The sequence below is a fragment of the Manis javanica genome, chromosome 1 (assembly GCF_040802235.1).
Source record: "Manis javanica isolate MJ-LG chromosome 1, MJ_LKY, whole genome shotgun sequence".
Classification (NCBI taxonomy): domain Eukaryota; kingdom Metazoa; phylum Chordata; class Mammalia; order Pholidota; family Manidae; genus Manis; species Manis javanica.
This window is the reverse complement of record NC_133156.1, coordinates 114,559,745-114,577,398: the sequence shown is the minus strand read 5'-3', so window position 1 is coordinate 114,577,398 and position 17,654 is coordinate 114,559,745. Positions and strand designations below refer to the sequence as shown.

The 17,654-nt window shown below is 36.6% G+C and overlaps 1 protein-coding gene and 1 non-coding gene across 2 annotated transcripts in view; both read right to left on the bottom strand.

Moving 5' to 3' along the window:
• Positions 1-17,654, bottom strand: part of HCN1 (hyperpolarization activated cyclic nucleotide gated potassium channel 1) — a 534,584-nt gene that overhangs the window by 267,155 nt on the left and 249,775 nt on the right. The window lies entirely within an intron of this gene.
• LOC118973090 (U6 spliceosomal RNA) lies at positions 8,546-8,649 on the bottom strand. Its single transcript, XR_005062314.1, has one exon. It is a non-coding gene; the product is annotated as a U6 spliceosomal RNA (small nuclear RNA).

Here is a 17,654-nt window from a genome sequence, read left to right as displayed (position 1 = left end):
CTGTAAATCAGGGTCTAAATTTATTAACAGTGTGTTACATATGTGTTTTTTTAGTCTAACAACAATATTTAATCTATTTTTGATTTAAGAATGTTTATAGCAATGTCTAATACCAGGTACAAGTCTAACCTCTTTACAAACATGTCAAATTTTATTATACTAAATTTATAGAATTTTAAAAAAAATCTAATGTTCAGAGATAAGCATAACTAAAACACAGAAAATTTTAAACAATAGAGAAGAAATGTATAAGTTGATAAGAAGCTTACATAGTAACTGGTTATTTATGTTGAGGTTGAGGTTAAAATGAGCTTTTCCATTATCCCAAAAGTCAGTCTTTTTTGAAATCCCCCTAGTATTAGTACTTTGCTCTTAGCATTTAACATATCCCTGAAATTTTTCTTTTTCTACCTGAATTTGCTAGGGAATGAGAGCCTCCACTCCTCACAGGTACAAGGGATAATGAAATAAAATAAAAGAGTTTACCCATAAAATTTTTTTTTCCCTAAGGAAGACTAACTTCTATACACAGATCCATAAAAAGGTGGGATTGTATGAAATCTTGAAAAAAATTTACTCCATAATTTTTATAAGCAAACTGAATGTTAGAATCACCATAATTTTAAAATTAAAATACATGAATATAGAATGTAATGAATATAGAAGTAAATAAACAAATACATATATACATACATACATGTATGCCAACTACCCAAATTTATTTTATTATCTAATATACATGGATCAATATATCTTAAAATCATAAAAATATTATTACTTATCCAAGGTTTTATCTGATTTCTCTAAAAACTGAAAAGCAAAAAGAAGCCTTCATATCTCTACATGCTTGCAAGTACTACTTCCATTAGATTTGCATAATCATAATAGTAATCATAATACCACCAACAATAAAAACATTGAATATGGTTTAGATAGTTCTTGCACAATAAGAATCTAATTTAACCTGATGATTGTCACAACAATCTTTTGGTAGCTAGAACAGCCTTCATTATCTTCATGTCATTAATGAGAATTAAGTTCATTAACTTGCCTATGGCCTCATGATAAGAAGTAGTATCTCAGTAGTATCTGGAATTTTTCAGTGAAATAGAGCAAATAAAGAAGAACAAAGTTGGGGGTATTACACTCCCTGACCTCAAGCTACACTACAAAGCTATGGTAACCAAAACCGTATGCTATTGGCACAAGAACAGACCCATAGATCAGTGGAACAGAATAAAGAGCCCAGATATAAACCCATGCATATATGGTCAATTGATATATGATAAAGGAGCCATATATACACAATGGGGAAAAGACAGCCTCTCCAGTAACTGTGGTTGGGAAAACCAGACAGCTGCATGCAAGAGAATAAAACCGGATTACTGTTTAATCCCATTCAGAACAGTAAACTTCAAATGGTTTAAAGACCTAAATATAAGACAGAAAACCATACAACTCTTAAAAGAAACATAGCCAAAAATCTCTTGAACATGAGTATGAACAATTTTTTCCTGGACACATCTCTTTGGGAAAGGGAAACAGTAAAAAAGGAACAGGTGGGATCAGTTCTGTACAGCAAAGGACACCATCAGCAGAACAAAAAGGCAACCTACAGTATGGGAAAATGCATTTATAAATTATTTATCTGATAAGGGGATAACATCCAAAATATAAAAAGAACACATACACATCAACATCAAAAATAAATAAATAACCTGATTAGAAAAATGGTTAGAGGGCCTGAACAGACATTTTTCCAAAAGAGAAATACAGATGGCCAACAGGCACATGAAATGATTTTTCCAAATCATCAGGACAATGCAAAAGAAAAAACATTGAGATATTACCTTGCACCAGTCAGAATGGCTACTATCCAAAAGGTAAGAAATAACAAGTGTTGGTGAGGATATAGAGAAATGGCAACTCTCCAACACTATTGGTGGGAAGTAAATTGGTGCAGCCACTGTGGAAAGCAGTACAGAGTACAGAGGTTCCTCAAAAAACTAAAAATAGAAATACCATGCAACCCAGTAATTCTAGGAATTTACCTGATGAAAAAAAAATCCCTGATTTGAAAAGATACATGCACCCCTATGTTTATTGCCACATTACTTACAGTAGCCAAGATATGGAAGCAACCGAAGTATCCACCAATTGGTGAATGGATAAAGAAGAGGTGGTATATTTACACAATGGAAATTTATGCAGCCATAAAAAAGAAAGAAATCCTGACATTTGCAACAACATGGATGGACCTAGAGTGAATATGCTAAATGAAATAAGCCAGGCAGAGAAAGTCAAATACCATATGATTTCACTTATTTGTAGAATATAAAAACAAAACAAAACAAAATGAACATAATAGCAGTAGACTCACAGACACTAAGAAATGTTGGGTAGTTATCATGAGGGAGGAACTGGGATGGAGAGGGATGAGGGGGATAAAGGGGCACAAAATTCTCAATCACAGTGTAAGCTGGTCAAGGGGATGTTAGTACAGCATGGAGACTATATGCCATGGTTCTGTAACATCTTTCGATATTGACAGACAGTAACTGCACTAGTTGAGTGAGAATTTAATAAAGTATGCAGCTGTTGAACCACTGTGTTGTATACTTGAAATCAGTATAATATTGTATATCAACTATTCTTCAATAAAGAAAAGAGAGAAGGAAAAAAAGAAGTAGTATCTCTCCACTGAGTCTCAGGCCTGCTGATTGCAGATACAGTGCATTTCAAGCTGTACCTTCATAATTTCTATCCTGTACTCTGCTCACATATGGCTATTAGGAGGAAAACCATCTCCATTCTGAAAGTGATAGTACAAGTCAAATCATTATTACAGTATACCTGGGTAAAGTGCTGAGGATATCCATTATGATCTGCTTGCCCCACACAATGTCATGGAGTTACCTATTTCAGGCAAATATACTTTTATTAGATCCATGGCTAAATACACAGAAAACCATTTCTCTATGCTAAAGTTACTTCAATCACAACTTTAAAAGATAATGACCTGACAGTAAAATTACTGTGTTTAGAAAAAGTACATTTAAAATTCATCTTTATTTGTAGCTAAGTAATGACACAAATCAGTAACAGTACACGTTACTTAATACCAAAGGCATGACCTTAAATTGCAGGAAAAAATGAAGCCTTCAATTACAAGTAATGCTAGGACTTGGCATATTGATTATGCAATTTGACAAGATAAGCCTAGGAAATCCTCTGCTGTTAAGACTGTGTGAAAAGCAGAAAGTATTGAGCACTGGCAGTTATTTTTAGAAGCCTAACCCCAAGTTAAAGCTCTTATCCTATGTTGTGTATTTAGTTATTTCTTAGTACATAAGGCTTCTGTGTCAATTACTGCTCTGAGAGAATATTCTGCTTTGAATTACAAATCCACATAAGCTATATACAAATGTAAGTTTTATAACGTGTGGACTCTCTCATGTCATGTACAACATTAGAGAAAATTCAAAAAGCAAATAGTACTTAGGAGAGGCAGATTGCTGCTTCTTGACCGATAGAATCAAACCAAATACCTTTTTTACTAGTACCTAGAAAGGTTAAATCCCTAGAGTTTCAGCTGTCTCTGGTAAATCAATTCTCCACTCACATTACATTAAGTGTGAGTGTGAGTGTGTGTGTGTGTGTGTGAATGTGAGTGTGAGTGTGTGTGTGTGTGTGTGTGTGTATGACAGATTTCTTTTCAAGGCTCAGACTATCTTCTTTCAGCTACATCCCTAAATTTGGATACAGGCTGACTTGTAAATCTATAAGAAAACAAACTATAAAACAGATAAGAGAATTTGAAACGATCTGTTTCATTTTCTCACTTTTTTTCCCCCTTTTCTTCCAGGTTTTGGTTCTACTGGCTTACAAGAAGATAAGGAAAATGGTGACTTGGACATAATTCCTATTTCTGATGAGCTCCTTTGAATTCTCTAAATCAGAACAAAAACACATGGAAAATTGTCTCATATTCAACCATGGCATTACTAGCCAAAGAAAATATTAATATAAAGCAGGTTCCCACTGAACTTTATTGGTTTCAATTTGATATCATGCTAATGAACATATTCTAGCTATTTTTTTTATAGCATAGAGAAGAAAATTAAGGTTATTTTACTTTAAGGAAAGAAGAAGTTTGTATTCTATTTCTGCATGAAGAATCATAATAAAAAGGCAAATGCTATCAGAAATGGAGGTCTGTAAATCCTTTGGTAAATTCTTATTTGTTTCTAGTTCTAATATTACCTAAAGCCAAACCCTCCCATAATTCTGGGTGTGAGGCATAATTATCAGTGCTTCCCAAGAGGAGCACACTGCTTAGTACTATTCCTGTAGAAGTCTCTTAATTAGGTAAAATGCCAAATTTGCCACAAAGTGGCAGACTGACTTTTATGAACACATCCAGGCACTTCACATACAGGTCTTCCTTAACTTTCCTGGGTATGGAAGGAGACAACACTATGGCTTACTAGCAAAGCTAGAGAATATCTTAGCAATTAATGGCACGCATTTCTCATTCAATAGGGACTGTTCGGAAAGAAGTAAACATTCAAAGCTTAATGATTTCTCCTGTGCATCGCTTCCATGACTCATGCCAGATTTTCCCAGGATACTCCTAAAACGATTAATCTGCTCCAGTGGGTCAAGTCTCTCATCTTCACAGTTCTTTAGGCACTAAAGACATGGGTTAACAAAATCATCTATGCACAGGGATTTGGGTGTAGGTATATGTGTATGTCCACTCCCAGGCTTCCCTAGAAAAGGTGTGGCATAGTGGCCCTTCTCATGTACAACTTGTGTGCTCTCCCTGGTGAGTCTGTGACACCAGGTTCTCTGGACAGCAGACACTGAAGCAGCTGAAGCAGTAGTCAGCCTCAGTGAGATGACGTCGATCACACTGCAGGTGAGGTTTGGGAAGGAAGTACCTGGTTCTCCTATCAGAGAATCAAGGCAAAGAATGGCCTATTTAAAAATCTCTCTCATATCTTCTAAGAGGCTAGAAATTACCTTGAGTCTCCCTGGTTTAGGCAAGAAAGTAAAGCCAATGCCTCATCGCTGGGATGTCATGATTTAAATGCTTGTACATTACCTATAAGTCAGTATTCAAATATCCTCCTACCATGGCCTGCAGGTTTCCAACAGGGTTCAGGGCTGACTCTCAAGACACTGGGCCTGGGTGAGCATAACCTGCCAGAGGATGGAGACAGCATGAGATACATCCCAAGATAAATTCTTTAGGGAAAGGTGAGGCTTGATTGCACAGAGTTGAAATCAAATGTCATAGGTAAGACCTTCCAACTGAAAGGAGAGGGGATCAGAGTCAATATGCACCAGGTATATAAGATGGGGTGCAGGCACATGGCTGTTGCTTTGGTATGTCCATGGCTTACCTTTGCCCATCACTAGAAATACATTATGTGCTTAAAATGGAACTTCTCAATGGATTCTCTTTATTCTCTACTCTGTTAGAGTGAATTGCTGGGTTAGTGCGAGCTATCCTAGAAGGTTGGCAAAGGATGAAAATTCAGACTGGTATGTTTCCACATGAGGAACATAAAGCCTTACAGAAACTTCGAGTAGAAAATTGTTAACACACAAGAGTGATTAATTATTGATTATGATGGAGGTGACATGTGAGCCAGTGGGGTAGGGGAAGTATCAAAAGAAGTCAGGAAGAAAAAATTAAAATCTTTTAAATTTCAGTTATTTCTATAAATTAATCTGACACTGGTCAATTTTGAGATATAGGGCAGCTTTACCAGAAGAGGTAACATGTATTGACAGTACTTGTAAACCAACACAACAGGGGCCATGAAAAGTGTAAGTGTTAGTATTACTATTACTATTAGCACTACATAATTGACAATGACATGGTTTCCTGAGAATGCCAACTTGAAAATATTCGTATTTGATTCTGGTTACATATTTTCTCCACAATTTGTTAGCTACATCATGCAGGACCAAATTGCCTAAGTAAAATGGGTGGGTATTTCAATGAAGTTTAGACGGAGAAGGTTCAGAAATAGAAAAAACAGAGAACGTTTTGTATTTAGAATGGTAATATAAGTACAGGAATAAGAAAGGGAAGGAAAATTGGGTTAAAGTAATGATCTTCAGAATATTAACCATAAAGGAAAAAAAATTGTATTTCAGAATGCACTAAGAAATTTCTAAAGACAAATTTGATAGTGAACTAAGGCATTTTCAAAGGTTATAAATTACTTCTTGGAGCAAATCTTCATAAAATAAATTCATAGTAAATGATCTCTTTCAGGAAGCTAGAAGAGATAAAAAAATAATTTCTGTGGACACAGAATACAAGGATTAAAGCTAAGATAAAAATCAGAATTCACATATCTCAAAGCCCAACAAGTTGTCCTCAAAGTTTATGAAAAACCAATTAAGCCTTGTAATACAGTTTGGATGTTAGTAAAGTGGACCATATGAGAAGAAAGAAGTTTCAGAACACAAACCTTCATAACCAATTGACCACTGTTACCTTATTGTTTTGCTAATGGCTTTCGGCCCTAGGCAAGTTCACTATGGATTCAATGAGACCAAAGAATGACAATGGAACGTTCTTGGAGTGAAAACATTTATACCCAACTTTATTCCCATGGTGGCAGGTCAATCACTAGAATCCCGTCCACTCAGAGCAAGTCTGCATGCAGCAAGCCGGTCTTTGCCTCGGGGCCTCTCTGCCTCACAGCTGTCTCAGTCTCTGTCCTCAGAGCTGCCACCACTTCAGCCTCTGCTCTCCTGCAGCCATGCCACTGTGTTGCCCAGAGCACTGGGTGGAGCTGTTTATACAGAGTCAATAGCAACATATTGCCCACACGTGTGTAGTGAGCTAGCCAACCAGAGCAAGGTGAGAATCCTGGCCATAGAAACCTTCACTTTCTCCACATCTATCAAAATCTATATCTGAAGGCATTATAGGGGTTCTGAGCCATTTACTAGATAGACTAAGGAGATATTTTTTATGTATATGATCTAAATGAACAACTTTCACTCCAATAAATAATTTATTTATTTGTTAATCTCATCTCCCCACTCCTTGCAGCTCCTTTCCATAAAACAAGCAACAAATCCAATACATCTAGTTTACTCTCAATTACTTAGGTGAGCAGAGTTGGATATGGTTCATCAAAATAAGCAAACCACTCTCCTTACTTCTTCTTACCTTGTTTATTGGATGTCCTGTATTGGGCTTTAAACAGTCCCAAATTCCATGTCTCCAAACTAAACTCATCTCACCTGAACATACCATCAATGAAACCTATTATTCCCAAATCTCCCAGCTCAGCTTAGCACCTCTTGATTTAGCTCCATGTTATAATTCCCTTTTCTCCATGGGGTAGACCCAAAGCATCCACGCAGAAGACCAGCTAAGCAATGTCTGCTTCCACTTTACCATCCAATAATCCCTAGGTTAGCATGCTTGAAAGTACATATTTATCACAAAGCAACCAGCCAAACACACTGTGGAGAAAGTGCAGGTTCCTATGTCCAGGATTCTTACCTGGCCCTTGGTCAGGTTGCTTACTACACATAAGTGGAAAATATGTTATTACTGACTCTATATAAAGAGCTCTGCCCAGTGCTCTGGGTGACACGGTGGCACAGCTGCATGGCTGCAGGAGAGCAGAGAAGAGACTGGAGTGGTGGCAGGACCGAGGACAGAGACTGAGACTGGCAGAGAGGTCCAGAGGCAGAGACTGGCTTGCTGCATACAGACTTGCTCTGAGTGGACAGGATTCTAGTGATTGCCCTGCCACTGTGGGAATAAAGTTGGGTATAAGCCCTTCACCCCAAGAACATTCCATTGTCCTTCTTTGCTCTCACTGGATCCATAGTTAACTTGCCCAGGGCTGAAACCCATTGGCAAGACACACATACAAACAACAATGAAAAATAATTCATCTTTTGCCCATCCCCACCTTTCCTGCAGCCAGGCACCCAGGCCCTGCCCAGTGCTCCGCTCCAAGGCATCTTATAGTATCACTTGGTTTGGAGTCATATTAGGTCCTGCTATTGTTCACTTTTATTTTCATTTATTTATAATATGGAAAATTACTTGTCATCCTTAATAAACATGCTTGTTCTCTGTAAACTTCTTCCTTGATTGTCTAATTCTGAAGCCAGGTGTTTCCCTTCCAAGGTTTTTCAAAACCAAATGACACTTCTGAGATAAACACTATGGCAAAACTAGATAATATCAACCTGTAAGATGCTAGAGATCATCATCTTACAGGGAGTGGCTGGTATTAAACTGATCCATCTGTTCTTGGACTTGGATTCCGCTCCTTTATATCTGAGGCTATATAGGGTGTCTTTTTATTGTTTGTTTTTACTTCTCTCTAGAATAGGAAAATAGAACTCCTTTTTTTTTTTACTCTTCAGTTTCACTAAGATATAATTGACATATAGCCCTGGATTAGCTTCTAGGGCAAACATATATATGTATATATTATGAAATGATCACGACAATAAGTTTAGTTAACTCTCATCACTGCACATAGTTACAGAGAATATGGACTGCCTCACTAATTTGCATTTCATCCTTAAGCAGGGGCCATGCTGACCTCTGTGTGGTTCCAATTTTAGTATGTGTGCTGTGGAAGCAAGCACTGGAGCGTTTCTTCAACCTAGTGAAGAGCGCTTTTCTTTTCTTGCATTTTTCTTGTGGATTATAAATTATAACATGAATGACAACACACTATCACTACTTAAACTTGCATTCAGTCCATTGTTTGGAGCAGCCCGCAGCAAGTCCGAAGCCACCTCCATGCCTTAAGTTTCCTCAGGGCCTCAAGAGTACGTCAAACCTACCAAGGGAATCACGGCAACATGGTCACGCTATAGCCCCTCTGCTCTCACCAGCTACACTCCTGAATTTTCCCAACCACTATACCAAAACCCACACTGTGTTCTTGCCCCTTTGAACTGCTGGTAAGTCCCCAAACACACAAATTCACTCTCCACCATGTCTTCACAAAGCTGGTTTTCCCCAACTCAGTATGCGTTCTGGCCTTCTTCATCTTTGCCTGGACACTTCTGCTAATCTTTCATGATTACAGGTCATCTTGCAACATTCTCAAACATACAGATCTCTCTACAGTCCTCCCTCCAAATCAGCCCTCCCAGTTGGGTCCATTTTTTCATCTAAATAGCCCTAAGCACTTGTGCTTCCATTTGCCGGGTGATTGCATTATACCGTCTGTTTATTTGTTTGCCTTCACCAGTATAACCAAAGCTCCCTAAGAGCAGGGACCATACCTTAGCCATCTCTGTATCACAATCATCCAGTAGTGACTGACATTTATGGAACTTGGAAAAATATTTAACTGACTTACTGACAGTAGTCAAGTATTATTCTGTTCTATGACCATAGCTTCCTTGAACTGCATTGGAAGTTAAGAAGCCAGATCCCTTCACCTGAACCACAAAGGAAAACCAGATTTGTCATTAAGATTCAGGGTATTTCCACTGAATAGAATGAAGTGATTGAAAGGTGAACTTTAAATTTAATGAAATCAAACAGATGTCCTTCAGCAGTTTGATCATCTATTCTCCCATCTGATATCTGTATAGCAGATGGCAGAAACAACTCTGCATATATTTAAATACTAATATAAAACTTGAAATAAAACAAAATATTTCAAATGTATTAGTATTCCTTCCTTCATGAGTACCTTATCAGAAGACTGGCATCCCCAGATAATTTTCAGATATTTTTTCATAATATTTCTCTCCTTGGTTGTTTTCTCCCAGGAGAAGGCAAATGTCTTATCACAATGAGATTTTTATGCTTTTCTGGACTCAAAGTGCTGAGAATTACATCTGAAACACCACTCCAATAATGTGAATATCACCCTTTACATATTTTCTTCAGGAAACAAAGATGGAATGCATGCCCAATATACAAACTGACAAACAACCTAACAGAAGTTGCTTTTGGTTCCCATAGGATGACAATCTAGCGTTGACATTGAAGGTAAAAAGGTGGTGCATTATTCAAATGCAGAAATGTGACCAGCCAGGGAAAACAGTTCTTACAATTCTAATGAGATAAGCATGGGTGGCACATATATTAAAATGCAGTATTATGTATATGGTATTGTTATTTAGCTTCTGATGATTATTGTGAATATAAAAAAAAATAAAACATTGTTTTTGTTTTCCAAAAAAAAAAAAAATCAGATATGATTGTTCTCAATGTGTCCCAACCTTCTCTTTAGGACAGAAGATAAAAGTGCAGAGGTTTCTCCACCTCAGAATAAGCCATGAATCTTTGGCGTATGGGGATACTGAATTTTATCTTTTCCTTTACTAGTTCTCACTATGATCAACACATTAAAAACATATAAAGGAAATGCAAACATTCTGTGTTGCCTACCTAATCTTAAAATGCTGTGGGCTTCCCAGAATCATTCCCCATGTATGGACCAAATAAGAGAGGACAAAAGTTAAATACACGAAAGTTGGCATGTGCTTTTCCACCAACCCTGAATTAGTTTGACATTGTGTAGTTCTCAAAACTCAGTGGATAATAACATTCAAATGTAGTGTCTCATAGGACAGTGTCAGGTACATAGTGTGTAGCCATTAAACATTAGTGGACTATTTTTGATGGATGGTCTGAGGTATTTAATGCCTACTGATACTTTAGCATTGAACAAATTGCTACTAATAATTTACTTTCCTGCCTATTATGGTAATGCAATGTTTCTATTATTATTATCTGGAAAAAACACACTGCAATTAGCAGAGGAGCCATTTTTAATCAGTATTTGGTACTAAATCAGGTCAAGGTCAGAGTTAGGAGCAGAATCTATAGTTAACATTTACTATACAAGGTCCTGTCGTCCTTGACCTTTAAACCACTGTTTTGTCCTGCCATAGACATTGCAGAGAAGGTATATCCAGTTTCATTGCTAAAATAAATACAAGGTCATTGCCTACAGCAGGTGACTGGAAAGAGTACAGTATAATTTTACTCGTGACACCCAAAACAAAACTAAATTTTTTTAAGGCCTTTTGAATGTATTCAAAAATGTAAATAAATGAAACAATGGGTTACCCATAGTCAGCTATGATCTATTTAATTTGCCCAAGCAGACAAAAGCAGTTTCCTTAAGAGCGAGCTACCTAGCTTCTCATTAGTGCAGAAAAAAAAAAAAGAGATCAAGGTCATATGCTAAAGGTGTGTGACTGTGTGGTGGAAAATGTCAACCCTCTGGATAGCTCCCAAAAAAGAGACCAAAAGCAAGAGGAAAAACAACTGCCAGGCAGATTTTAAAATCTCACTTAGACCATTGGACAAATACTGAGGTAGAAAAAAGTAGATATTCTAAATATACCAAGGTATATATTTTTACAAAGTAAGGCTGACAAGGTTGGAGGCTGGCTTGGAGAGTCCGTTATTAATAGCATATAGCATTATCACCACACAAGTTTGCATATGGAAAAGTAAGCACCTCAAAATTCTAAAGTGGCAGTTTTGTGTGAATTACATCTTAGGGAAAAAAAAAGCCAACAAAGGTCTATGAATTGATTTACTGGATAGATAAAAATGCATTCATCTGTTTATCTTTTAATCCTGCCTTGCCATATTTAGAATGATAGAAGAAAAAGACTACAAGTACTCTGTTGAAATGCAAGCAAAGGAAGGTGAGAAAACATTCACTGAACAATAGTTATTGAATAATATATGCAAACATGAAGATTAAACATGTTTGCTCCATTATAAACACTTCTTTCTATTTTAATATATAATTTAATATGTGATATATGCATATATAAAGTGAGGGCAATCACCTATCACAGAGCCCATCTGAGCCAAAGAATAATGCTGATAGCATTAATGGACTGCTAATCTATAATACTGTTTTGCATACAGCTTTTAAAACCAAGCAATGAGATCTTCTTGAAATGACATTACGGTAGGAAAAAGGTCAGAATTGTTCAGTCTGGCAAGCCCATGAGGAAAATAATAGTACATTTCCAGTTAGACTCTGATGCTGCTAAATCAATATTAACTGTCAACAGCTGGGTCCTAAGATTAACACAGATGTGGGAAAAGAAAGCAAACACAATTGTGGCAATGGAAGCAAACGCTATGCTTAAGGACATCAGCCATCTGCGAATTGCTTCTTTGAGCAGAAGGTGTAAATCAAGCCAGTTTGTCTGTACGAAGTTCTAATACCTCTCTGTAAAAGTTCATATTTTTTTTATTTTGAAATTTGTATCTAATTATATATGCCATTGGTATAACCCTACCTGGAAGTATTACCAGAGCATAAATTGCACATTTGCATTGGAGTGGCTTATCTTCATCACAGAATATTATGATATAAATAGTTGTGTCCTTGAGTGTATTTTGCATCCGTATCCTTTTGTATCAGGAAGCACCAATGATGTAGAACTTATGCTATTGCCTGGTGTCTTCTTGGACACTTAAGGCATTGAGGGTGAACATTATATTGTGACAATCTAGGCACACTTAAAAGTATCTAATAGCTTGTGCCTTGTCTGGGGGAACTGGGAGTGTGGTATGCTATGATACTACCCAAGCTTCCTTTGCCAAGCAAACTTAACTCATATGGCATAGTTACTAGGGTGGGAGAGTCTCATGGAAACACCAGAATAGTTTACCAAGTGGCTGCTTATCCAATACTTGTAAGTAGCTAATGGGAGATACTCTGGATTCAAGAAATCAGTATCCTACAGGAAATGCAGACAGTGGTATGTTAATTAGAAGCTCAAAGGAGTGCTGATAACCAGGGTGTTGGAGAAGTCAAGAGCCAAAAGTCCTCTAGGATATTTGAGTAGACCAGTGTTTCTATTGCAGACCTCAGACTAAGCTATTGTGATGGAAATCTGTCTTTCCATGGCTGTCCTCCTCCCCTCTTTCTCCTCCTGTTTATCCAGGAAACTGACCTATTATGGATTACAGTAATAGCCTCCCTTGCCTTTGACTTCCAGTTGGATTTGGTCAATGGGAATCCCTGACAGATGATTAGAGGGAATGAAGGTGGTCAGTATTTTGGGCTTCCACTTTGGGTGGAAGAGTGAAGTGGCTGTGTTTTCTGATAAAGGTAACTACTCTTAATGATACAGCCCCATCTAAAAGACTCCCTTGTCTAAGGTTTCCTCATTGGTAACAGTTCTGTGAGTGCTATCTCTGGTTACCCTGCTGTCCTTCATGGTCCCCAACATCCCCCTCACAACTTGGTAAATAGTCCCCTTTTTAAATCTTCCCTCAACTTTGTAACTTGAGAATATCATTTGTTCTCTGTGGAGACCTTGTCTGTGTAGTTCTTCAGGTAGAAAGGGGAGAAACACCTGGGGGAACAGAAATAAACCTGCCCAAGAGTCAAGCCTTACTGGCTCAAGAGATGAGTCACTAATAATTCTAGGAGTCATGTACCTTCTTTAGATATCCTTTTCTTTTTGAAAAGCAAATTTGGACTTCTAGAATCTGAGGTTTATTTTTGCCTCTAAAAATTTGTATTTCTATTATTCTGAATATATATAAGAGAACTGATGTCTGTTATTTCACACCCTTCTTGTATGATGTGGCACACTTCTGATTGCTTTACTAATATCTATGACCTTTTCCCTATAGAACCCAAAAGATTTGGGTTGGCAATATGCCCAGCTTTATAAAAGACATTATTTGTACTTTTTAGAAGAATAGGGTAACTAAGTGATTCATGGAGGTGAAAGTCAGTTACTAGGTGGAGTTCTGAAAACTTAAGAGATCCCTCAACTGGAGTTGTCCTTTTCTGCCCTTTGCCCTTTCTCTTCTTGCCTGAAACATGAACTCGATGGTTAGGTAGGGAAGTTTTCCCTTAAGTGACAGCATCCTATGGTAGATGGAGGCTGGGCACTGATAACATCATGGAGGTAGGACCCCAGCCTTGGGTGGCCTACATTTCTATATATTACCTAATAGAGCTCACATAATGCAGTCTTTTATGCTTCTGTACCATAGTCTTCCAAGCCTGTCTAACTCATAGCAGAATGTAATCATCAAGTTACACACACACACACACACCAATGTGCTCCTGAAAACATTGAGGTCAGGATTCTACTCAGATGCTACAGTAAGCCCTGCTTACTCTTTCCTTTATCTTACATTCAACCCATTCTCTTTAAATTTACAAGGACATATTAAAACCACACAGGGTTGTAATTTCAGTTCCAAACATTACAGTTAACTTGTTTAATTCACATTATTTACTTATCTGACAACTTCTCAATTTCACTTATTGTTAAAGACCCAAGAGAAATCCCTGCACATCTATGTGTTTAAAGAGGAATGTTCATAGCAGCATACCTTTATCAGCAAAAAAAGCAGAAACAGCATATGCACAGTATGGAATATTATACTGTATAGAAAATGAGTGAATCAGAAGCCGCAACATGCAATGACATGGATGAGCATGTCAACAAAATAATGAGTGAAAACAGATTTTACAAAATAAATATACAGCTTATTAATCTTTCTATAAAATTTCAAAAATACCTAAAACTAAACAGTATGTTTTGAAAAATATACTGTTTAAATTCACATGTATGTTTTTATAACTGCTAATTAAAAGCAAGGGATTGAAAAATACAGAATTCAATATTGAATATCAATTTTCTAATCTGTACTTATTAGGTAATTATAGTCATATGTACAATTAAAACAAAGTATAAAATGCATATAAAGAATAAAGGTCATCTTGAACTAGGAAAAACTACAAACTAGGAAAACACTTTCAATTTAAGTATTAATCCATAAAAATTTTGATTAGTTAGCATTGATGAAACAACCTGATTGAAATTATGGTACAATAGATAATGACATTTTCTCTTAGTAATTTAAGGGAGTATTTCATGTCCTTGTTCAACTAATCCTCGGCTTTGGGAACAAATCCTACTTTGCTAAGATTGTATGGAGATGATAGTTCTTGATTACTTTCCATTTTCAAAATTTCAGGATATTATCTCAAGGAGAACAGTATGTCTTTGGCCTGTAAAATCTGCGGTATGATGGAAAGAGATGGAGCTTAAGTAAAATTCTTGCTTGGCTTTTTGCTAGCTTTTTTACATTAAGGAGTACACTCAATGTCTCTGAGCCTGTATTGGCCTTTATAAAAGTACAGACAAAACCTGAAGAATCACTATGAGAATTAAATGAGATAATGAATGCAAAGCCTATGGCACAAAGTGAAATCATAACTCCTACATACTTAAAAAAAACAAAAAACCCTATCATATATATTCATACTCTGTAAAAATTGAGTAACATCGCACCATTTGATTTTAGATGTGATTTCAGTCAGTTACAAGTTTTCTGTTGTTAGTGATAATGAGTTTTGGACTTCTTATTTAAAACTTTGATTATCCATGTCAAGTATCATTAGGTCTTTGTTTTTCCTTTATCTCTATGGGGATGTCTGTCTTTCAAACATTTTACTGCTAAACTGAAGCAATGCAGAAGCATTCATTTAAAAAAATATTCAAGTCATTCTAACTTAGGTATTTATGAATTTGTAAAAATGAATTATTTTAGTAAAATTTGTGTAATTTAACTGGTTAACAGCTGATTTGTATACATATTTATTAATTTTGATTTACTAGCAATAAAAGCAATTGCTCATTTTATATTAAGCATTATGTATGATTTGTAATGATTTAACCATTCTAAATCTTATTGGCTTAAAATCCAGCATTCCTTTACTTTGCTTGTGAATCTGAAATTTGGGCAGAGATAAGCAAAAATGGCTCATCTCTGATGTGTGGAGCTTCCCATGGGGCTGTTCAACTGTGGCTGAGATATACTCTTCTGAGATGTCTCTCTCACACAGCTGACAACTTGGTGATGGTCGTCTATTGAAACTTCAACTGATATTGACAGCTGGGGAGGGAGAGCTCTTACCTCTTCTGGGGAGTGGGGTGAGAATGTGTGTTGCATGAAAGATACGGAAAAGAAGGTACAATCAGTTAGTTGTTTGAAGGTCCCAGTGGACTGTAAAAATTGTGGCATCAAGGCAATGGAGTGAGCGAGTCCTTTAAGGTGGTGGCTAGGGAGCAGGATATTGGAAGTTGAGATTCACAAGCGGGTGTAGAACTGGTAATGAAAAAGTCTGTGTGAAGACCAGTGAGCGGCTGTGCTGGAGTGAGGATAAGATCACTGGGGGAGATGAGTTTGAGAGGATGGAAAAGTCACCACTTTGGATATCAAAATACACAAGAAAAATAATAGCAGTAGTTGTGGACTCAGGGAGCATGAGGCTGAGACCTTCAAGCAACACAGGAAAGTAATTTACATGTGTAGGAGAGGCAGTGGGATCAACTACAGTAAGGATTAGGAGACAGACAGTTATGACTTCAAAGCTGGATGTTCTAGGAAGAAGGACAAGAGAATGGACTGTAAGCAGCAGCAGTATAAATAAGAACTGAGCCAATTACAAGTCCCAAGTATATATGCATATCTATATATTTTGGTATATGTATAGGCACAAGTTGGTGCTGGTTGTCTATGAAACTTCAGCTAATGCTGACAGCTGGTAAGGGAGAGCACTTATCTTTATATATTACCTTTAGGCATAAACAAAACGCAACACACACATATCTCTCAATATATTCTGTTTCTTTTAAATCCCTGGATAATTAAATGAGTACAGAAGGGCAGGACTTCAATATTCGGCAAATTTTCTATTGTAAGTTGGGGAAATTTTAATGACAAAAAGCATAGACAATAAGTCTTGGCACATGACTGATGTATAGTAGGTGCTCAATTAATGTTTACTGAATGACTGAATTCCAATTGATAAAATATCACATATGGGAAAATTGCAAACATTTTTGGTTTATTCTCAAACCTAACCAGTGTGATTTGATGGAGAGGGGTTAAACCAGGCATTAATAATAACTTGGAGTGGTGTCCCAGTGTCAAAGAACATGCAGGTCAGTTTCTCACTCCCTACAAGGTGTATTCAGAAAAGTTGATTTAATAACAGGCATCAGCATAGAGAGTGTTTTTCACTTCTCTGGAGAAAATTTTTAAGAAATGAATTTTAAGTCAGTTATGAGGGCTTTATATACTTAATATTTTAGCCTTATGGCACAAGGTAATAACTTATGAAGAAAGTGGTAAATTTTTAATTTTTATGAACACATATAAGATTATAGGTCCCTAACTATTGATAATCCCTTGAGGGACAAGTAGAGTCTGGCCCATAAAACTTCTGCCGCTGCACTATTTCAATCAAAAAGGCTTACACAGTACTGGAATGAACATCTCTGGGCAGCCTTTTGAAGTGAAACAAAGACTATTATTCTTGCACATTGGACAAAACTTAGTAGGAATCCAGAAGGGAAGTAGAACTAAATAATTAAAAAAAAAAGAAAATAGAAATTAAAATAATATGTACATGAGGGAAAGGACTGGCATTGTCCTGAGAATAAATTATATGGCAATTAGAATCATTAGTTATCAGAGTTGTAGGCTGAAAAGGTATTTGGCCAATGTCTGAACAGTAATGAAGAGTATGAATAAATTTAAAATAGCCAGTTTTGCCAGATTTTGATGCTAGAGGATTATATTGCTAATGTCTAATATTTTTGAGTGTTGACCA